This window comes from Mobula hypostoma, chromosome 9 (genome assembly GCF_963921235.1).
Source record: "Mobula hypostoma chromosome 9, sMobHyp1.1, whole genome shotgun sequence".
In the NCBI taxonomy this organism is placed as follows: domain Eukaryota; kingdom Metazoa; phylum Chordata; class Chondrichthyes; order Myliobatiformes; family Myliobatidae; genus Mobula; species Mobula hypostoma.
Window position 1 is genome coordinate 152,021,276 of NC_086105.1, and position 23,871 is coordinate 152,045,146.

The 23,871-nt window shown below is 43.7% G+C and overlaps 1 long non-coding RNA gene across 1 annotated transcript in view; it reads right to left on the bottom strand.

Moving 5' to 3' along the window:
- Positions 1-14,477: 14,477 nt before the first annotated feature.
- Positions 14,478-23,871, bottom strand: part of LOC134351426 (uncharacterized) — a 34,955-nt gene continuing 25,561 nt past the window's right edge. The window contains exon 4 of the long non-coding RNA XR_010019148.1: positions 14,478-15,560. This is a non-coding gene — a long non-coding RNA (uncharacterized LOC134351426). The remainder of the gene's footprint in view (positions 15,561-23,871) is intronic.

The following is a 23,871-nucleotide window of genomic DNA, read 5'->3' on the forward strand; positions in this document are numbered from 1 at the left end:
TTTGAGAGGACAAACCAGGGTAGGGCTTCCCTGTGAGTGGTAGGACACTGTTATAAGGATTTACCCCTTAGTAATAATGATCAGAGGCCCAGAAAGAATCTGTATTTACTGACAAGTAATCTTTATTGTCTCCACTAAAAGCACGTGGGTTCACAAACTAACTACCTGTGTGTACCCCATTAGAATCCCTGACCCTCCTTGAAGAGTCAATGAAGCGAAACAGTATTACCCAGGAAAGGAGTCTACACTGGCTATGCATTCCCCATGGTTCGACTCTGATCTCCATGTGTCCATATGGTCCTCCACATCTGCAAAGGTTGGTCTCTGGAGAGTTGTCACTGCATTATATTCAAGCTCTTTTCTTTTTGAACCTCATCAGTTCAAATGTCATATTTCCATCCTGTTGGGACAAGGTCACCTGACCTACCTGGGTCAGCTTCTTATAGGCTCTGGTCCAGGGCTACAGCTAGCATTGTTCTGTGGTCCTTCTCCTCAGACTCTTGTGCCTTTTGTTCTTTTCAACATTGACTGGTTCAAATCAGGTGACCAAGACAATGAGCCTCCTCCTCCAAACCTGCCACTTTACATAATATGTAGCTACTTGCCTGAGAATGGTCTCAGGTTTAGCAGGTCATCAGCTGAAACTCCTTGTATCCACACTCAATTGCTCTGATTAAGTTATTCCAGAGCAAGTGGAGGGTGTGGATTCAATTTCAACATTTAAGAGAAGTTTGGATAGGTACGTGGCTGGGAGGGGTATGGAGGGCTATGGTCCAGGTGCAGGTCGATGGGACTAGGCAGAATAATAATTTGGCATGGGCTAGATGGGCCAAAAGGCCTGTTTCTGTGCTGTAGTGTTCTATGACTCTGTTAAGGACCCTTAGTCACCCAGGACATGCCCTCTTCTCATTACTATCATCAAGGAGGAGGTACAGGAACCTAAAGACACACACTCAACATTTTAGGAAGAGCTTCTTCCCCTCTGCTCTCAGCTTTCTGAATGATCCATGAATCTATGAACATGATTGCATTAATTTTTTTTGATATTTATTTTGTAATTTACAGTAATTTTACATCTTTGCACTGTACTGCTGCTAAACAACAAATGTCACATCGTATAATTCAGTGATAACAAATCTGATTCTGATTTATCTACACTGTACTGATAGAGACTGGCTCCCCGCACTATCACTCTGTGTGACCAGAAATGTTTCTGATTTATCTACACTGTACTGATAGAGACTGGCTCCCCACACTATCACTCTGAGTTACCAGAAATGTTTCTCCTCCTCCCTGTTATGAGTAGAAAGGCATCCTGAACGATGTCAGACACATCACTGTGATTGGGGGGAGGGTATTATTTTTCACAAAGTTACCTCCTCTCCATCCATGTCATTTGTCATTGCTGTGATTAGGTTACTGTGTGGAGTTCAGGGTGGGATAACTGTGACCTCGACCAGTCGCTGACACCCATCTGATGGATGGGATGGCATCCATCTTGGAGAGAATGCAGTTCTGCGGAGAGTGTTGAGTCAACTCAACCTGGCTTTGGGACTGAGGTTCAGGAGAATGATAGGGTTGGGGTTTGCTGGATATGTCGGGGTGGCGGTTTCCAGGCAGTCAAAAAACTGCCCCTTGTACTTATTATTCCCATCACCCAGACCATTGGCTTCAGGGAGTTGGGTTTGGAAATAAGATTGGGATTGGGATAAGGATGGGGTTGGGTTTGGGGTCAGAGTTAGGTTCAGCATCAGGTTTGGGGTTTGAGTTAGGTTGAGATTGGGATTAGGTTTGAATAAGCCTAGGGTTGGGTTTGGGGTTGGGATGGATTTTATTTAGTGTTGGGATGGGCTGGGGTTAGAACTCAAGTTAAGGTAGAGTTGATGTCTCAGCTGGGCTAGGTGAGGATTCTCCATGGGTTGGACGCGCTTTGTACCAGGGAGTTGACTGACAGCAGGCCAACCCCAGACAGGTCACCCTGTGGGCATTTCACAAACACTATGGGTGAGAGACAAGTCACAATTGGAAATTGCTTCCTGTGCTTGGAGATTGAACTGTGGGAGACAATGAGCTCCCTCCACTCCTAGGTGCTCACTCACGAGCTACCTTGAGTTGGTTCCTTCTTCCACATAGGGAAAATGAATGTTCCCTAGATAATGGCCACAGCTGACTGCAACAGTCAGCACACTTCTCACTTTACAGATTTTGGAATTTATCTTTTGACTAAATCATTAAATCAGATGTTTACTCAAAGGTGTATTAATAAAACCATTTTTGAATGTAACCCAGGCAATGTAGCTGTGGGCTCCTACTGTTATCTCTCAATGAGCGACAGGATTTCAAAGCCATAATGAGGTAATGGGCTTCAGTGGTGGGAGAATCGATCATGCGCCTGGCTGGTTTGTTTTACAGTAAATGATTGAACCGTTTGAATCACTAGGCCTGTGTGTGACTCTCTGAAAAAGCAATCTGTGTTTGACTTCTACAATTTTTCACAAGCCCAGCTGACCAAGGATATCACACGTTGAATTTTTAGTCTGAGGGCAGGGGAACCAGGAGCTGGAGTGGACTGTTCTGGGTTGGGTTTATCAGTTCTATTATCACTGACAAATATCGTGAACTTTGTTGTTCTACGGCAGCAGTACATTACAATGCATAAAATATACTACAAATTATAAAGGCTCACAGAAATGACTCTTTCATGTCAAAGTGAAAATAAATTTCTACAAATTGGTCTAAATTTATTATAATTATTAAACACAAAATAATTGATTGTATAATTACTCGCCCCCTTCAAGTCAGAACATAAGAAATTGGAGCAGGAGTAGGCAGACTATCTGGCTTGTCAAGCCTGCTCCACCATTCAATAAAGTCATGGCAGATCAGGCCATGGACTCATCTCCATTTACCTGCCTTTTCCCCATAACCCTTACTTCTCCTACTATGCAAAAAATCTAGCCAACCTTGTCTTAAATATATTTACTGCTTCATTAAGCAGAGAATTCCATAGATTCACCACTCTCTGGGAAAAGTAGTTCCTTCTCATCTCTATCCTAAATCTACTCCCCCGAATCTTGAGGCTATGTCCCCTAGTTCCAGTCAGTATTAGTAGATGTACCTTTGGCAGCAATTACAGCCTTGTGTCTGTGTGGATAGGTCTCTATCAGCTTTGCACATCTGGACACTGCAATTTTTTTCCCATTCTTCTTTACAAAACTGCTCAAGCTCTGTCAGATTGCAGGGGGATCGTGAGTGAACAGCTCTTTTCAAGTCCAGCCACAAATTCTCAATTGAATTGACGTCTAGGTTCTGACTTGGCTACTCCAGGACATTAATTTTGTTGTTTTTAAGCCATTCCTGTATAGCTGTGGCTTTATGTTTGGGGTCATAGTCCTGCAGGAAAACAATTCTTCCAAGTCGCAGATCTCTTGCAGACTGCTTCAGGTTTTCCCTGTACTTTGTTGCATTCATTTTACCCTCTACCTTCACAAGCCTTCCAGGGGCTGCTGCAGTGTCATCCCACAGCACGATGCCACCACCACCATGCTTCACAGTATGTTTTTGATGATGTGCATTGTTTGACTTATGCCAAACATAGCATTTAGTCTGATGACCAAAAAACTCAAATTTGGTTTCATCTGACAATAGAACCTTCTTCCAGCTGACTTCAAACTCTCCCAAATGCCTTCTGGCAAACTCCAGTTGAGATTTCTTGTGAGTATTCTTCAACCATGGCTTTCTCTTTGCCATTCTCCCATAAAGCTGTGACCAGTGAAGCAACCAGGAAACAGTTGAATGCACTCTCTCCCATCTCAGTCACTGAAGCTTGTAACTCCTCCAGAGTTGTCACAAGTCTCTTGGTGGCCTCCCTCACTAGTCCCCTTCTTGCACAGTCACTCAGTTTTTGAGGACGGCCTGCTCCAGGCAGATTTACAGCTGTGCCATGTTCTTTCCATTTCTTAATGATTGACTTAACTGTACTCCAAGGGATATTCAGTGACTTGGGAATTTTCTTGTATCCATCTCCCGACTTGTGCTTTTCAATAATCTTTTTGCAGAGTTGCTTGGGGTGTTCTTTTGTCTTCATGGTGTAGTTTTTGCCAGGATACTGACGCACCAGCATCTGGACTTCCTGATACAGGTGTAATTTAACTACAATCAATTGAAACACCTTGACTGCACACAGTAATCTCCATTTAACTTATTATGTGACTTCTAAAACCAATTGGCTGCACCAGTGATGGTTTGGTCCATCATAGTAAAAGGGGTGAATACTTATGCAATCAATTATTTTGTGTACAATATTTGTAATTAATTTACCATCGCTCACTTTGTAGAAATCTGTTTTCACTTTGACATGAAAGAATCTTCTTCTGTTGATCTGTCAAAAAAGCCGAATTAAATCCAATGATTCAATGTTGTAAAACAATAAAACATGAAATCTTCTGGGGGGGGGGGCGGGTAAATACTTTTTATTGGCACTGTATATGTATACATGTACATACAGTGGATTCTGGTTAATTGGGCTATCAGTTAATCAGGGCAGCAGCTTATTTGGGACAATCCCTAAAAAGCAAGAACTGATTGAGAAAATAGCTTGAATTCCTTTCGTTTATTTGGGACACTATATCACTTAATTGGGACAGAAGACTGTTGTCAAACATTTTCTAACTAGCTTCAGTAGAGTGCATATTGTGTGGCTGTTAAGACACTACACTGTCCCTAGAGGGAACAGTTTTTAAGTAGCATCACTTGCCTGTTTGTGTTCAAAAAGCAGTGATTTTTGTCACTGATAATTGGTGAGTACTAAACAATAAGACAATTCAGAGTAGTTTTGCTCACTGTGGTTTCAAGCATTCAGACTCAGAGATGCAGAAACGGCTGGGAGTGAAAATGAAACTATTTTGCTACTTCAACAAATTAGAAACTATGAAGACTGAAGGTATTGATAATAATCTTCAATGTTCCAATGAAAATGCAGATTTGGAAGAGGCAATTGTTAAAAACACTGGATGAAGGCAGTCTATTATCTGTACTAGGTGTATGTGCTGGTTTTGTTCATTTACAATCAATCAAAAGGATGTGGCAGTGTATATTGAATGAATTCCTCCATTGATAACTATTAGGAACTAATATAGTTTTGTAGAAATTCATTAGATTCGGTAGTGTTGTAATTTACTCTGTATTTAATTTAAATACATAATTTGTTACTCAGTTATAACAGCAGTTTGTCTTTTTATACCTTTTTAACTATTTCCATAAAACCGACTAATTGGGGTGGCTGCTTAATTGGGCCAAAATATACTGGACTAAATTGTTTCTCAAATGTGTGTGTGTCTTCAAACTCCTGTACCTCATCTCTAATGGTAGTGTTGAGAAGAGAGTGTCTTGGGTGGTGGGGTCTTTAATTTTGGATACACCCTCTTTGGAAAATGTTACACCAGGGCCCATCTGATCAGCCTCAGTTCCAGCTCTTGTTCAGAAACCTTCACACCTCCACCCCCTTTTGATCAAACCTCCAGCTCCTCCTTGAATACATGATGGTAATTCAGTATCTGCTTTCTCTGGGGTGGGAAAATGATGATCCTTAACAGATGATTAGCTTGAGTATTGTGGGAATGTTCTTGCTTCTAACTGGTTGCTCCCTTATCTCCTTCAATGATGACCTGTTAAAACATAAAACAATGCACACAGGAAAAGGCCCTTCAACCCGCAATGTTGTGCCGAACCTATTAAATTAGTAATTAAATGCCCAACTAAACTCATCCTTTCTGCCCAGAAAATATCCATATCTGGCCTTTTCCTGCACTTTCATGAGGTTGTCTAAGCCTCGATCATGTTTGCCTGCACCAACAGTGCATTTCAGGCACCCACCACACTGCACACCTCCTTTGAACTTACACCCTCTCACTACAAGACATAGCAGCAGAATCCAGCCACTTGGCCCATCCATTCTTCTCCACCATGGCTGATTTATCATCTTTCTCAACCCCATTCACCTGCCTTCTCCACATAACCTTTGACACCCTGACTAATCAAGAACCTATTAAACTCCTCTTTAAATATATTTAATGACTTGATCTCCACAGCCATCTCTGGCAATGAATTCCACAGATTCACCACACTCTGGCTAATGAAATTCCTCCTCAACTCTTTTCTAAACGGCCGTCCCTTTATGGAGGTTGTTGGCAAAATCCTTTCAACACTCTTTCCAGTCTTGTTGAAACGTTGACTGTCCATTTCCCCCCACAGATGCTGCCTGACCCACTGAGTTCCTCCAGTGCTTTGTGTGTTGCTCCAGATTCCAGCGTCTGGTGTCTTGTGTCCCTGAGTGCCAATTCTGCTGAGATCATAGGCAGGAGATTTAGATAAGGCAACAGCAATAAGTGAGAGGGATCAACTTAAGGGAAATTCATTATTTTTGTTTGAAGAATAAAAAACTGAACCAATTCCCACTGTTGTCTGGAACACAAAACCTTTTTCAGAGATGTTCATTATTTTGTAAATTGCTTTCTGGGTTCTACAATATAATCACACTCACCAAGAACAAACCTCTTGAGGAGAAGGCAGGAGGAAGCTCTGTTGACAAGGTCCAAGGTGCTGGAGATGCAGTGACTGCCTGCTCATCACCGAGCTGGTGTTCCATGATGACTGAGGTGTTGATTATTTCCACTCACAAACCTACTCTACACACTGCAACAAAAGATTATCTCTGTTTAAACAACGTTCTACAAACCTGCTCCAAACACTGCAATGAAAGATTATCTCCGCTCAAACAATACACTGCAAAACAGCTCTAAACATGGCAATAAATGTGAAATGACGTGTTTTTTTGGGTGGTTAGAATCAAACAGAAAATATGTGAGCTCAATTTCAACATTTAAGAGAAGTCTAGTAGGGGTATGGAGGGCTATGGTCCTGGTACAGGTCAATGGGAGAAGATCATTCTGACAGCACTATTAGGCATGCGATGTTGGTACTGGAAGAGTGGCAAGGCATTGCAGAAAACTGACGCAAGTGACACATTTCACTGTATGTTTTGATGTACATGTGACAAGTAAAGCTCATCTTATTGTAGCCTAGATGTCTGTGGAGACTAAGTCATTAGCTATATTTGAACTAAATTTAAGAATTTTTAATGGCATCTCCTGAACATAAGTGTAAATGAGAACAAAACAATTGTTTCTCTGGATCCAATGCAGCACAAAAAACCCCCCACAATAAATAAAAATACTTAGATAGCTTGTATACATTGATTGTATGTCCATAAAGTGACGACATGTACAGGAGTGTCTGTACGTAAGGTGAGTCTGACAGGGAATGTTGAAAGTAGGGGTAGCTGGGGGTGAGGAGGGGTGGATTAGTTGATCAGCCGTACTGCTTGGGGAAGGTAACTGCACTTGAGTATGGTGTCCTGGTGTGGATGCTACGTAGCCTTCTCCCTGATGTGAGTGGGACAAACAGATCATGGCCAGAGTGGGTGGATCCTTCATGATGTCATTGGCCTTTTTCCGGCACCCTTCACTGCATGTGACAAACAAATCTAATCTTATCACCTCCCACCCTCACCAGTTCCACCCCCCAGGAGGACAAGAGCAGCAGGGACAGGGCAATACCATCACCCACAGGTTCCCCTTCCAGTCCCACATTGTTCCATCATTGCCTCTCCATCTAAAACCCCAGAGCCCTAATTCTATCAGAAGATGGGCAGTAAACAGCGGCCTTGTCGGTGGTGGCCAGATGGATGGATGATGGTAACGGCTAAAATTGTGGCCCCATTTCTATAAGGAATGATCATGGAACAGTACAGCACAGAAACAGGCCATTCAGCCCATCACATCTGTGCTATTTTAAGTAATCCAAAAAGGAAAAGAGAGGGCATATAATATAGAAAAAAAACAGTGGGAAGTTAGAGGATTGGGAAGCTTTTATATACCAACAGAAGACAACTAAAAAGCCATAAAGAATGAAAACATGAAATATGAAGGTAAGCTAGCCATAATATCAAAGAGGAACCAACATTTTTTTTCAGGTATACAAAGAATAAAAGGCTAGGGTGGATATTGGCCTACTGGACAATGATGCTGGAGAGGTAGTAATGGGGGACAAAGAAATAATGGACAAACATAGAAAGTATTCACCATGGAAGACACTAGCAGTATGCCAGAAATTCCAGAGTGTCAATGGACAGAAGTGAGTGTCATTGCTATTAATGAGGAAGATGTGCTTGGGAAGCTGAAGGGTCAGAAGGTAGATAAGCCACCTGGATCAAATGGGCTGCACCCGAGTGTTTTGAAAGAGGTAGCTAAAGAGATTGTGGAGACATAGGTAATGATCTTACAAGAATTGCTAGATTCTGGAGGAAAGAAAATTGCAAATGCCACTCCACTCTTCAGGAAGAGAGGGAGACAGAAGAAAGGAAATGATAGGTCAGTTAGTCTGACTTCAGTGGTTGGGAAGGTGTTGGAGTCGAAGGTTAAGGATGTGGTTTTGGGGTACTTGGATGCATATGATAGAATAGGCCAAATTTTCCTTATGGGAAAATTTGGCATAACAAATCTGTTGGAAATCTCTGAGGAAATAGCAGGCAAGATAGACAAAGGAGAGTCAGTGGATGTTATTTAAGGCCTTTGACAAAGTGTTGCACATGAGGCTATTCAACAAGAGCCCATGGAATTACAGGAAAGACACTAGCATGGATAGAAGACTTGCTGATTGGCAGGAGGCAAAGAGAGGGAATAAAGGGGACCTATTCTGATTGGCTGCCAGTGACTAGTGGTGTTCCGCAGGGGTTGGTATTGGGATTACTTCTTTTCACATTATAATTCAATAATTTTGATGATTTAATTGATGGCTTTGTGGCCAATTTTGCGAAAGATACAAAGATAGGTGGAGAGGCAGGTAGTTTTGAGAAAGCGGCGAGTCTGCAGAAGGACTTAAGACAGATTGGAGGAATAGGCAAAGAGCTGGCAGATGGAATACAGCATAGGAAAGTGCATGGTCATGGACTTTGCTAAAAGGAATAAAGGTGTAGACTTCTTAAAGTTAACCCGCGTGTTGAGTCAATGGTAAGGAAGGCAAATGCAATGTTAACATTCATTTCAAGGGGATTAGAATACAAGATATAATGCTGCGGTTTTATAAGGCATTGATCAGACTGTACTTGGGAGTGTGGTGAGCAGGTTTGGGCCCCTTATCTAAGAAAAGATGTGCTAGTATCAGAGAGGATCCAGATGTTCATTAGAATTATTATGGGTGTGAAAGGGTTAACATATGAGGAGTGTTTGATGGCCCCAGGCCTGCACACGTTGGAGTTTAGAAGAATGGCGGCGGGGGGGAGAAAGGAGGGGATCTCATTGAAACTTATTGAAAAGCCTAGATAGAGTGGATGTGGAAAGGATGTTTCTTGTAGTGAGGGAGTCTAGAACCAGAGGGCACAGCCTCAGAAAAGAATGGAGATGAGGAGGAATTTCTTTAGCTAGAGGCTGATGAATCTGTGGAATTCAATTGGTGTGAATGGCTGTGGAGGCTCAGTCATTGGGTATGTTTAAAGCAGAGATTGATAGGTACTTGATTAGTCAGGGCGTCAAAGGTTACGGGGAGAAGGCAGGAGAATGGGAGTTGACAGGGATAATAAATCAGCCATAATGAAATGGCAGAACTGACTTGATGGAGCAAATGGCATTATTCTGTTCCTATGTCTTATCTGCCTGCACACAGTCCACATCACTCACACCCTCTCCCACCCCATGTTACTGAGTCTATCTTAATGCGTCTTAAACATTGTTGTCATATCATCCTCAGTTAGTTCTGGTCACCTCACGACGGGGAGGGTGCAGAAGAGATTTACTAGGGCTTTGCCTGGAATGGAGTACCTGTACTGTGATTATAAGGAGAGATAAAGATTAGCTTTATTTGGCACACCAATGTTGAAACATGCAGTGAAATGCGTTGTTTCCACCAATCAAATCAGCGAGGACTGTGCTGAGCAGCTTGTAAGTGTCGCCGTGCTTCTAAAAGCAACATAGCATGCCCACAACTCATCAACCCAAACTATATGTCCAGGATTTGTGAGGAAACTAGAACACCAGGAGGAAAGGTGATGAACTGAGAGCTTGGATACACACATGGAATTATGATGTAGTGGCCATTACAGAGACTTGGCTGGCACCAGGGCAGGAATGGATTCTCAATATTCCTGGATTTATACTTATACTTTATTGTTGCCAAACAATTGATACTAGAACGTACAATCATCACAGCGATATTTGATTCTGCACTTCCCACACCCTGGAGTACAAATATTAAATATTAAAAATTTAAATTATAAATCATAAATAGAAAATAGAAAAATGGAAAGTGAGGTAGTGCAAAAAAAAAACCAAGAGGTAGGTCGGATATTTGGAGGGTACAGCCCAGATCCGGGTCAGGATCCGTTCAGCAGTCTTATCACAGTTGGAAAGAAGCTGTTCCCAAATCTGGCCGTATGAGTCTTCAAGCTCCTGAACCTTCTCCCGGAGGGAAGAGGGACGATTAGTCTGTTGGCTGGGTGGGTCGTGTCCTTGAATATCCTGGCAGCACTGCTCCAACAGCGTGCGGTGTAAAGTGAATCTAAGGACAGAAGACTGGTTTGTGTGATGTGCTGCGCCGTGTTCACAATCTTCTGCAGCTTCTTTCGGTCTTGGACAGGACAACTTCCATACCAGGTTGTGATGCACCCTAGAAGAATGCTTTCTACGGTGCAATTATAAAAATTAGTGAGGGTTTTAGGGGACAGGCCAAATTTCTTTAGTTTTCTCAGGAAGTAAAGGCGCTGGTGGGCCTTCTTGGCAGTGAACTCTGCTTGGTTGGACCAAGTCAGGTTATTTGTGATATTGACCCTGAGGAACTTAAAGCTTTTGACCTGTTCCACTTGCGCACCACCAATGTAAATTGGGTCCTGCGGTCTGCTACTCCTTCTGAAGTCAACAACCAATTTCTTCGTCTTGCTGACGTTGAGGGATAGGTTATTGTCTTCGCACCATGCCACCGGGTTCTTAATTTCCTCTCTGTACTCAAACTCATCATTACCTGAGATGCAGCCTACAATTGTTGTATCATCAGCAAACTTATATATTTATCGATGAATCTCGATGCCACCAGGTCCGGTTCATCCGGAGGGAGCAGGACGCTCCTCTTCTGTTTGAATCTTGTGTGGAATATATTAAGTTTGTCAGGAAGAGAAGCACCAGTTATTGATATTCCCAGCCTTTTCTTTGCACCCAGTGATCTCATTTAGATCCTGCCATAGTCTACTGGCATCCCTCTGGTTAGCCTGGGCTTCCAACTTGGCTCGATATTGCCTCTTGGTGCCCTTATGGCTTTCCGGAGTTCACGTCTGGATTCTGTGTATATAATCCTGGATTTCAGTGCTTTAAAAGGGATTGGGGGGGGGAAGGGGAGGAGGGGTGGCATTACTGGTCAGGGATACTATTACAGCTACAGAAAGGGTGGGTAATGTAGCAGGATCCTCTTTTGAGTCAGTATGGGTAGAAGTCAGGTACAAGAAGGGAGCAGTTACTCTATTGGGGGTATTCTATAGGCCCCCTGGTAGCAGCAGAGATACCGCGGAGCAGATTGGGAGGCAGATTTTGGAAAGGTGCAAAAATAACAGGGTTGTTATCATGGGTGACTTTAACTTCCCTAATATTGATTGGCACCTGATTCGTTCCAATGGTTTAGAGGGGGCAGAGTTTGTAAAGTGTGTACAGGACGGATTCCTGTCACAGTATGTTGACAGGCTGACTAGGGGGAATGCCATACTAGATCTAGTATTAGGTAACCAACCAGGTCAGGTCACAGATCTCTCAGTGGGTGAGCATCTGGGGGACAGTGACCACTGCTCCCTGGCCTTTAACATCATGGAAAAGGATAGAATCAGAGAGGACAGGAAAACATTTTAATTGGGGAAGGGCAAATTATGAGGCTATAAGGCTCCAACTTGTGGGTGTGAATTGGGATGATGTTTTCGCAGGGAAATGTACTATGGACATGTGGTCGGTGTTTAAGGATCTCTTGCAGGATGTTAGGGATAAATTTGTCCCAGTGAGGAAAATAAAGAATGATAGGGTGAAGGAACCATGGGTGACAAGTGAGGTGGAGAAGCTAGTCAGGTGGAAGAAGGCAGCAAACATGAGGTTTAGGAAGCAAGGATCAGATGGGTCTATTGAGGAATACAGGGTAGCAAGAAAGGAGCTTAAGAAGGGGCTGAGAAGGCCTTGGCAAGTAGGGTAAAGGAAAACCCCAAGGCATTCTTCAATTATGTGAAGAACAAAAGGATGACAGGAGTGAAATAGGACCAATTAGAGATAAAGGTGGGAAGATGTGCCTGGAGGCTGTGGAAGTGAGCGAGGTCCTCAATGAATACTTCTCTTTGGTATTCACTAATGAGAGGGAACTTGATGACGATGAGGACAATATGAGTGAGGTTGATGTTCTGGAGCATGTTGATATTAAGGGAAGGGTAGTGTTGGAGTTGTTGAAAAACATGAGGATGGATAAGTCCCTGGAGCCTGAAGGATTATTCCCCAGGCTGCTCCACGAGGCGAGGGATGAGATTGCTGAGCCTCTGGCTCGGATCTCTATGTCCTCGTTGTCCACGGGAATGGTACCGGAGAATTGGAGGGAGACGAATGTTGTCCCCTGTTCAAAAAAGGTAGTAGGGATAGTCCAGGTAATTATAGACCAGTGAGCCTTACGTCTGTGGTGGGAAAGCTGTTGGAAAAGATTCTTAGAGATAGGATCTCTGGGCATTTAGAGAATCATGGTCTGATCAGGGACAGTCAGCATGGCTTTGTGAAGGGCAGATCGTGTCTTAACAAGCCTGATAGAGTTCTTTGAGGAGGTGACCAGGCATATAGATGAGGGCAGTACAGTGGATGTGATCTACATGGATTTTAGTACGGCATTTGACAAGGTTCCACACGGTAGGCTTATTCAGAAAGTCAGAAGGCATGGGATCCAGGGAAGTTTGGCCAGGTGGATTCAGAATTGGCTTGCCTGCAGAAAGCAGAGGGTCGTGGCGGAGGGAGTATATTCGTATTGAAGGGTTGTGACTAGTGGTGTCCCACAAGGATCGGTTCTGGGACCTCTACGTTTCGTGATTTTTTATTAATGACCTGGATGTGGGGGTAGAAGGGTCGGTTGGCAAGTTTGCAGATGACACAAAGGTTGGTGGTGTTGTGGATAGTGTAGAGGATTGTCGAAGATTGCAGAGAGACATTGATAGGATGCAGAAGTGGGCTGAGAAGTGGCAGATGGAGTTCAACCTGGAGAAGTGTGAGGTGGTACACTTTGGAAGGACAAACTCCAAGGCAGAGTACAAAGTAAATGGCAGGATACTTGGTAGTGTGGAGGAGCAGAGGGATCTGGGGGTACATGTCCACAGATCCCTGAAAGTTGCCTCACAGGTAGATAGGGTAGTTAAGAAAGCTTATTATGGAGTGTCAGCTTTCATAAGTCGAGGGATAGAGTTTAAGAGTCACGGGGTAATGATGCAGCTCTATAAAACTCTGGTTAGGCCACACTTGGGAGTACTGTGTCCAGTTCTGGTCGCTTCACTATAGGAAAGATGTGGAAGCATTGGAAAGGGTACAGAGGAGATTTACCAGGATGCTGCCTGGTTTAGAGAGTATGGATTATGATCAGAGATTAAGGGAGCTAGGGCTTTACTCTCTGGAGAGAAGGAGGATGAGAGGAGACATGATAGAGGTGTACAAGATAATAAGAGAAATAGATAGAGTGGACAGCCAGTTCCTCTTCCCCAGGGCACCACTGCTCAATACAAGAGGACACGGCTTTAAGCTAAGGGGTGGGAAGTTCAAGGGGGATATTAGAGGAAGGTTTTTTTACTCAGAGAGTGGTTGGTGTGTGGAATGCACTGCCTGAATCAGTGGTGGAGGCAGATACACTAGTGAAATTTAAGAGACTACTGGACAGGTATATGGTGGAATTTAAGGTGTGGGGTTATATGGGAGGCAGGGTTTAAGGGTGGACACAACATTGTGGGCCGAAGGGCCTGTACCGTGCTGTACTGTGCTATGTTCTATGTAAACCTATGTGATCACAAGGAGGACATACCGTACAACCTTTTTACAGGCAGTGGCAAGAATTGAACCCAGATCACTAACTGCTGGCACCATAAAGCTATGTGCTAACTGCTACACTATGCAGTGAGAGGTTGGACATACTGAATTTGTTCTCATTGCAATGTAGGAGGCTAAGAGGTGATCTTACAGAGATTAGTAACATTTTGAGAGGTGTTGAAAGAGTTCTTTTTCCAAGGACAGAGGAGGTTTAAACCAGAGTGCACAGGTTTAAGGTGAGGGGACCTGAGAGGTAAAATTTTCACATAGTGTGTGGAATGAGCCCATAGTAGAGGCACGAACAATTACAATGTTTAAAGTGTGTTTGGACAGATACTTGGATTGGAAGGTAGTGGAGATACACGAGCATAATATAGGCAAATTCATCTCTAGAATTATTTCAAGTTCAAGTTGAAGTTCAAATTTAATTCACTCAACTGTACTCATGAATACAGCCAAACAAAACAGCATTCCTCTGGGACCAATGTACCACACACAGTACCAACTGTCACACACAGCACATGTAGCATATATAATTATGATAGCAGTAAAAAACATAGCCCAAGTTCCTGAGTGTCATAGCCAGATTGATGGTGCACAGATGTTGTCCTGGAGCCATGTTTCCGCAAGAACAAGCACGCAGCAGTTCCACCGCAGACGAACACAATCCAGAATGTCTTCCACTGAGTGAACACTGGAGAGCAGCAGCAATGGAACGAGCCAGAACGGATGCCTGCTGTGCCACACTGTCTGTGGTGTCTCCTACCCTGGGTGGCTGCAACAGGCAACAGGCAGTATGAATGAAGGCCTGGACCATGCAACAACTGAGGCCATGCAGCTTCCCCACCATCGGTCTCATCAATGAACCAGCGAACAGGACTTGCAGTATTTTACATTACCAATGTCCAACAGGGTCTTGTGATCTGAAGAAAAACACCCAAAAACAATCACTCGCACAGTTTGTGGACCGCACATTTCCTTGAACAATTACACCTTTGATTGGACCCAGAGAGGCCACCTTCATTTATTTATCACATGCACACTGAAACATAGAATGAAATAGTAGTGGTAGTCGTCTGATCAATTGAGTTGAGTATGAGGATCTCCTAAGGGGTTGTCTATTGGTGGGTCCTCAGCTGGCTTAGGATCCACAGATTTTGGGGTAGTGCGGACAAGAATAAGTGGTGGTTTTGGTTAGTGATTATTCAGGCTCTCCTTTTGCAGCTGTTGCTTGTTCTCTGTGGCACAGCGGGGGTCATTCTCATGGAGCATAGCTCCCTCTTGAACAGATTTCCTCCAGGTCAAGCTATTGAGTGGAGTGTCTTCAGTTTTTAGATGTAATGTTGAATTTCTTCAGGATGATCTTGATATAATCTTTGGAACTTTTCCTCTGCCCACCAGGGCTCACTGACCTTCCTTCAACTGGGAGTAATGGATCTGTTTGGGAAGATGCGAGTTAGGCATCTGGATAACGTGACCTATCCATCAGAGTTGGTGTTGCTTTATCGTGGTGGATAATATCACATGTACATTGAAACATACAGCGAAATAGAATTGTGCAGAAGACATCATGGTTGGCACGGATCAGTTGTGCTGAAAGGCCTATTTCTGTGCACATAATGCTATGACTCCAACATATCAGCCTCTTGGAGCCCCTGTAGTCAATCTTTCACCCAGACCCCTTCCTGACCAAACCCCATGATCTCCACATTTAAAGATCTCTCAGCCTCTGTCCCCTCAGCACCCTCCAAAGTGATGGTCAATCAGTACTGGGACACCCACATCTGGGAACTTGTGAATTAAAAATGTGAATAAGTAACTTTGCCCCATAGTTGATAAGTGACGAATGTTTTCTGGAGATTCAGACTGCAGTCTAATGTTGAAACACTTAATGTTTGGAAATATTGTTTTACATCACAGAGTTTGTACAATGGCCCCTCTGTTCATCCCAGCCAGCATCATGCCTGCAAACTGACCTCGTTTTAGAAAATAAACCATTGAATAATGATGCCATTACTTTGGAAGGAATGATGGGGATGCTAAGGAAAGTCAACAGGATCGCCATGGAGACAGCTACTGAACAGCAATGTAAAATCAGCTTTATGTTGGACACATAGTTTAACATTCATTGTGGTTTTAAGCCAGAATCTGGAAAAATGTCCCAGAATATGTGTTCTGCTTCCGGCATCTTCCCTATTGTCCCTCTGAGGAAGGAATACTTTCTGATCAAAGAGATCCCTTGATCTTCTGGTGAAAAATGTAGTCCTGAGAAGGTCAGTTACTTTTTAAAGTAACATGTGTCATGTGCCTGACATCTCTTTCATCTTGTGCCAGCCCTCTGTACCACAGGCCACAGACAGGCTGCTGAGTAATATGGAGATCCCTCCGGGCAGGCCCCATGACTACACCCAGGAGATGGATGTATACCAGATAGATACAGCGAGCAGTCAGCTGTTGGTCTGGTGTAGAGCTCCTACTCACAGGTTTTTCAAACTGAGCAGACACCCCTGTCACAGCAAACAACCATCTGTTGGAGGAATTCAGCAGGTCAGGCAGCATCCATGGAAGGGAATGGACAGTAGTTTTTTTTGGAACAAGACCCTTCATTCAGGCAACATGGTCTCAGTCTGTGGGCTAAAGATTCAAGATTGCTTAATGTCATTTCTAGTTAACTAGTGTAAAGGCAAATGAAATAATTATTACTCTGGATCTGATCAAGCGCAAAAAAATACAATACATAAGATATCTTATGTACATTGATTGTAAGTCCATAAAGAAGCCAAATACTGCTTATTTTAGTAATTGAGAGATACAGTACAGTAACAAGAAATACTGAACCAATGGAACCAGTGATTTGTGAGTCTGGATAGAAGCTCAGTGACAAGTGATGTGGTTATTACTGCGCCACTGTACCAGTGATTTGTGAGTCAGGATAGAGACTCGGTGACAAGTGATGCAGTAATTACTGGGCTACCAAGACCAGCGATTTGTGAACTCGGATAGAGACTTGCTGACAAGTGATGTGGGGTAAATTCTCAGCTACATACACAAACTTCTGGAGGAATTCAAGTCAGGCAGCATCTATGGAGAGGAATGAACAGTCGACGATTCTGTTCAAGAATTTCATCTGGGTTTTGGCAACTGACCTACTGAGTTCCTCCAGCAGCTTGCTGTTGGCTTTACATTCCCGCAGAGACCCCCGTGACCCCTCACATTTACCTGAACCCCAGAGGACTGGTGCTCATGAAGAAGTTGGCCCTGTTTTTCTGGCCTCAGATTGCACTTGGGAGTATTGTAAGCAGCTTTGGCCTCCATATCGAAGAAAAGATGTACTGGCACTAGAGAGGATCCAGATTTCATTTCTCACTGCTAAAGTGATTCACCAACTTGGCTGATTTAACAACGTAAGAGTGGAGGTCTGTGTGCGAGAGTGAACAAGTGTGTACAGCATGAGCATTTGTTTATACACACACACATACGCACACTGCACTGCAATACTCTGCGTGTCTGAGGCTGCGTGTGTACGTATACATGTGTGTATATATACACACACACACATACGCACACTGCTCTATGTGTCTGAGTAGTGGTTGGGGGGGTGTGTACACACATAGGCACACTGCTCTGTGTGTCTGAGGCGGTGTTTGGGGGGGTGTACACATGTACGCACTCTGCTCTGTGTCTGAGACAGTGTTTGGGGTGTGTGTGTGTGTACACATGTACGCACACTGCTCTGCAATGCTCTGTGTGTCTGAGACAGTGTTTGGGGGGGTGGTGTGTGTGTACACACGTACGCACACTGCTCTGCAATGCTCTGTGTGGCTGAAGCAGGCTCGGGCTGTGCGGATCCCGTTGCATCTGAATCAAGCTCTGACTGAGAGTTTATTCATCAGCAGCAGCTGCAGCCAACATCAGGTGACCCGCTCTCTGAAGCCAATCTCTTTCTGTGTGTGAGATACAGTCTGGGTTTCGACGTGAAAGCCGCTGATCCACGCAAGGAACAGGAGGTAGGGCAGTTGCTTGATGATTGAATCACTGCTGCCTCCCCCATCTAAGCCATGTCTACTTTCAGCAAACTGATAGATTACTTCCCGCTCGGCTGGTCAAGAGCACATCTGGCAGGCACCAGGACAGATAACAGAAGAGGAGGTTCAGACTGCAGGTACCAAGATTTTAGAACATGCCTGAGTTTTTCCTCCAGAAGTGGGAGGCAGGCGGATGTGGGCGGGGGTTGTTGCTGAGGAGAGGAACTCTCCCTGTCATTCCTGGCAGGCAGGGAGCTGGTACAGAGACAGCAAGGAGGTAAGCCTTTTAGTGAGTGACCTCAGTAGCTTCACTCCCAGCTGTGTGGTGAGCAAGGTGTAGACCAGCCCTTCTTTAAAGGAAACCTGGCCTCACTAAAGCCACAGCTCATTTTGTGTGAATGTGTCACTGACAGGAAACTGATTAACCTAGCATGAATGTTCACAATGCTCTGGGAACTCAGGGAGGCATTGGTTTGCGGTAGAGAGATCACTAACATTCCTCAGAATACGAACATTTGTCAATAAACGCAAGATCCATGACTGCAGATAAGGGAAGATTCTGGAGGTTTTGGAGTATTATGTGGAGAGATGGGGGGTGAGCACCGAGAATACACCAGGCTCACCCTCACTCCTTCTTGCTTCTGTCCCTGAGATGAGTGGTCTGGAGTGTGCTGTCTCAGCACACATTCACATGTCTGGACCCTCTTACTGTCAGAAGATCAGAGGTGCACCTGGTGATTCCACTGGAGTTGTCTACTGTATCCGGTACTCTCAGTGTGGTCTCAACATCAGTGAAGCCTAGTGTAGACTGGGGACCACTTTGTCAAGCACCTTCGCTCTGTCTGCTACAGAAAGCCAGATTTTCCAGTAACTACCTATTTCAATTTGACTTCCCATTCCTACATGTCGGTTCATGGTCTCCTCTACTGCCATGATGAGGCCACTCTCAGGCTGGAGATTAAAAACACTTCACTCTGCCTGTGTAGCCTCCAGACTGATGGTATGAACATCAATTTCCCTAACTTTTGGTCATCACATCCCTCTGTTCCCCGCCTCCCTTTTATTTTCCCTTATGCCTCTAGAACCTTTATTCCTTCTCTTCCTCTCCCTTACCCATCACCTTCCACAGGTTCCCCTCCCCTTTCCTGTTTTTCCCCATGGTCCACTCTCCTCTCACATCAGATCCTTCTTCTTTAGCCCTTTCTTCCACCTATCACCTCCCAGCTTCTCACTTCATTTCCCCCTTCCTCACCCAGCCACCTCCCCCCACACCTGGTCTCACCTATCACCTGCCAGTTTGTAATATAGAAACATCGAAAATAGATGCAGGAGTAGGCCATTTGGCCCTTCGAGCCTGCACCACCATTCAGTATGATCATGGCTGATCATCCAACTCAGAACCCTGTACCTGCCTTCTCTCCATACCCCCTGATCCCTTCAGCCACAAGGGCCATATCTAACTCCCTCTTAAATATAGCCAATGAACTGGCCTCAACTGTTTCCTGTGGCAGAGAATTCCACAGATTCACCACTCTCTATGTGAAGAAGTTTTTCCTAATCTCGGTCCTAAAAGGCTTCCACTTTATCCTCAAACTGTGGCCCCTCGTTCTGGACTTCCCCAACATCGGGAACAATCTTCCTGCATCTAACCTGTCCAATCTCTTTAGGATTTTATACATTTCAATAAGATCCCCCCTCAATCTTCTAAATTCCAATGAGTATAAGCCTAGTCGATCCAGTCTTTCATCATACCAAAGTCCTGCCATCCCAGGAATCAATCTGGCGAACCTTCTTTGTACTCCCTCTACAGCAAGAATGTCTTTCCTCAGATTAGTGGACCAAATCTGCACACAATACTCCAGGTGTGGTCTCACGAAGGCCTTGTACAACTGCAGTAGTACCTCCCTGCTCCCGTACTCGAATCCTCTTGCTATGAATGTCAGCATACCATTCGCCTTTTTCACCGCCTGCTGTACCTGCATGCCCACTTTCAATGACTGGTGTATAATGACACCCAGGTCTCGTTGCACCTCCCCTTTTCCTAATCAGCCACCATTCAGTTAATAATCTGTTTTCCTGTTTTTGCCACCACAATGGATAACCTCACATTTATCCACATTAAATTGCATCTGCCATGAATTCATGAATTTGCCCACTCACCCAACCTATCCAAGTCACCCTGCATCCTCCTCACAGCTAACACTGCTGCCCAGCTTCGTGTCATCTGCAAACTTGGAGATGCTGCATTTAATTCCCTCATCCAAGTTATTAATATATATTGTAAACAACTGGGGTCCCAGCACTGAGCCTTGCGGTACCCCACTAGTCACTGCCCGCCATTCTGAAAAAGTCCTGTTTATTCCCACCCTTTGTTTTCTGTCTGCCAACCAATTCTCTATCCACATCAATACCTTACCCCCAATACCATGTGCTTTAAGTTTGCACATTAATCTCCTGTGTGGGACCTTGTCAAAAGCCTTTTGAAAATCCAAATATACCTCATCCACTAGTTCTCCCCTGTCCATTCTACTAGTTACATCCTCAAAAAATTCTATGAGATTCGTCAGACATGATTTTCCTTTCACAAATCCATGTTAACTTCGTCCGATAATTTCACCGCTTTCCAAATGTGCTGCTATCACATCTTTGATAACTGACTCTAGCAGTTTCCCCACCACCGATGTCAGGCTAACTGGTCTATAATTCCCTGGTTTCTCTCTCCCTCCTTTTTTAAAAAGTGGGGTTAATCCTTCTACTCTCCCTCCACCTTCAAATTCCAGCTTCCTCTCCCTTTCTTTCCAGTCCTTATGAAGGGTCTCGGCCTGAAATGTAAACTGTTTAGTCCCCTTCACAGATGCTACCTCACCCAAGTTCCTCCAGCATTTTGTGTGTGTTAATGCAGAGACTGATTGACTAACTGCAGGATAACTCTCCACTCTTTTGAGGGAGGCAGGTAGTCAAAGTTTTGTTTGGCGATATACATGTACATTTCCAATAAAAAGTATTCACCCACACCTCCCTGGGAAGTTTTCATGTTTTATCACATTGAATTTAATTTGCCTTTTTTTGACACTGATCAACAGAAAAAGATTCTTTTCTGTCAAAGTGAAAACGAGTCTCTACAAAGTGATCTAAATTAATTACAAATATAAAACACAAAATAATTGATTGCATAAGTATTCACCCCCTTTAATATGACACACCAAAGCGGCACTGGTGCAGCCAAGTCACATAATTAGTTAAATGGAGATCACCTGTATGCAGTCAAGGTGTTTCAATTGATTGTAGTTTTAAAAAAATACACCTGTATCTGGAAAGTCCAACTACTGGTGAGTCAGTATCCTGCCAAAAACCACACCATGAAGACAAAAGAACACTCCAAGCAACTCTGCAATAAGGTTATGAAAAGGCCGAAGTTGGGATGGATACAAGAAAATTTCCAAGTTACTGAATATCCCTTGGAGTACAGGTAAGCCAATCATCAAGAAATGGAAAGACTATGGCACAGCAGTAAATCTGCTCCTCAAAAACTGAGTGATCGTGCAAGAAGGGGACTAGTGAGGGAGGCCACCAAGAGACCTAGGACAACTCTGGGCAGTTACAAACTTTAGTGACTGAGATGGGAGAGACTGCACATACAACTGTTGCCCGGGTGCTATACTAGTTGCAGCTTTATGGGAGAGTGGCAAACAGAAAGCCACCTGATGCAATCTGCAAACAGAATTGTGACTTGGGAGATTTGTTTTCCAGCAGGACAGTAACCACAAACCCAAAGCTACACTGGAAGGGCTTAAAAACAATAAAGTTAATGTCCTGGAGTGGCCAAGTCCAGATCTCAATCCAATTGAGAATTTGTGGCTGGACTTGAAAAAGGGCTGTCACTCACAATCCCCATGCAAAGCTGTTAGAGACCTATCCAAATTGTCTCAAGGTTGTAATTGCTACTAAATACTGACTTGAAGAGGGGTGAATAATTATAAAATCAATTATGTTGTGTTTAATAAGTATAATAAATTTAGACTAACTTGTAGAAATTTGTTTTCACTTGACATGAAAGAATCTTCTCTGTTGATCTGTGTCAAAAGAGCCAAATTAAATCCACTGTGTTGTAAAACAATAAAACATGAAAACTTCCAAAGGGATGTGAATACTTTTTATAGGCACTGAATATGGTTGAAAGTTGAACTTTAACTTTAACCTAAAAGAACTCAAAGAGAAGTTGAGGGATAAATGAGAGGGCAATGTGCAGAGCTATGGGGGAAGAACAAATAAGACAGAGATAATAACGGCAAAGAAACAGGACCTTCTGCCCATCTAGTCCATTCCAACTTAATCCCATCGACCTGTACCTGGACATATCCTTCTAAACCCTTCCCATCCATGTACCTATACAAACTTCCCTGAAAGTTAGCCTGACTTCAGTGCTTGGAAGATTTTGAAGTCCATTATTAAGAATGAGGCTTCAGGGTACTTGGAGGCATATGTTAAAATAGGTCAAAGTCAGCAAGGTTTCTTAAAGGGAAATCTTGCCAACAAATCTGTTAGAATTCTTTGAGGGAATAACAAAGGATAGACAAGGAAGAATAAACGGATGTTTACTGTGATTTATAGGAGGTCTCTGATAAGGTTCTGCATGCAAGACCGTAAGACATTGGAGAAGAATGAGGACATTTGGCCCATTGAGTATGCTCCCCATTTCATCATGGTTGACCCAATTTTCCTCTTAGCCCAAATCTCCTGTATCCCTTCATGCCATGATGAATGAAGAATCTACCCACCTCTTCTTTAAATATAAAGATTTCGCTTCCACAGCTGCCTGTGGCAATGAATTCCACAGATTCGCCACTCTCTGGCTAAAGAAATTCCTCCTCATCCCTGTTCAAAAAGGATGCCCCTCTATTCTGAGACTGTGTACTCTGGTCTTGGACTCTCCATCACAGGAAACATCCTCTCTACATCCACTCTATCAAGGCCTTTCACCATTCAATTAGTTTCAAAGAGGTCACTCTTCATTCTTTTGAATTCCAGTGAATACAGGCCCAGAGCCATCAAACGCTCTTCATATGACAAGCCATTCAATCCTGGAAACATTTTCATGAATCCTCTCCAGTTTCAGCACATTCACTGTAAGATGAGGGTCCCAATCCTGCTCACAATACTCCGAGTGAGTCCTCGCCAGTGCTTTATAAAGTCTCAACGTTACATCTTTGCTTTTATATTCTAGTCCCTTTGAAATGAATGCTACCATTGCATTTGCCTTCCTCACCACAGACTCAACCTGTAAATTAACCTTTAGGAAATCCTGCACAAAGACTCCCAAGTCCCTTTGCTCCTCGATTTTTGTATTTTCTCTCCATTTAGAAAATAGTCAACTCTTTCATTTCTTCTGCCAAAGTAAATGACCCATACACTTCCTGAGACTGTATTCCATCTGTTATTTCTTTACCCATTCTCCTAATTTGTCTATTCTTCTGCAGCCAACTTGTTTCCTCAACACTACATGACCCTCCACCAATCTTTGCATCATCTGCAAACTTGGCAACAAAGCCATCAATTCTATCCATCTAAATATCCAGCATAAAATAAAGTGTCCCAACACTGACCCCTGCAAAACACCACTAATCACTGGCAGCCAACCAGAAAAGGATCCTTCTATTCCCACTCACTGCCTCTTACAAATTGGCCAATGGTCTAACCATGCCAGTAACTTTCCTGTAATACCA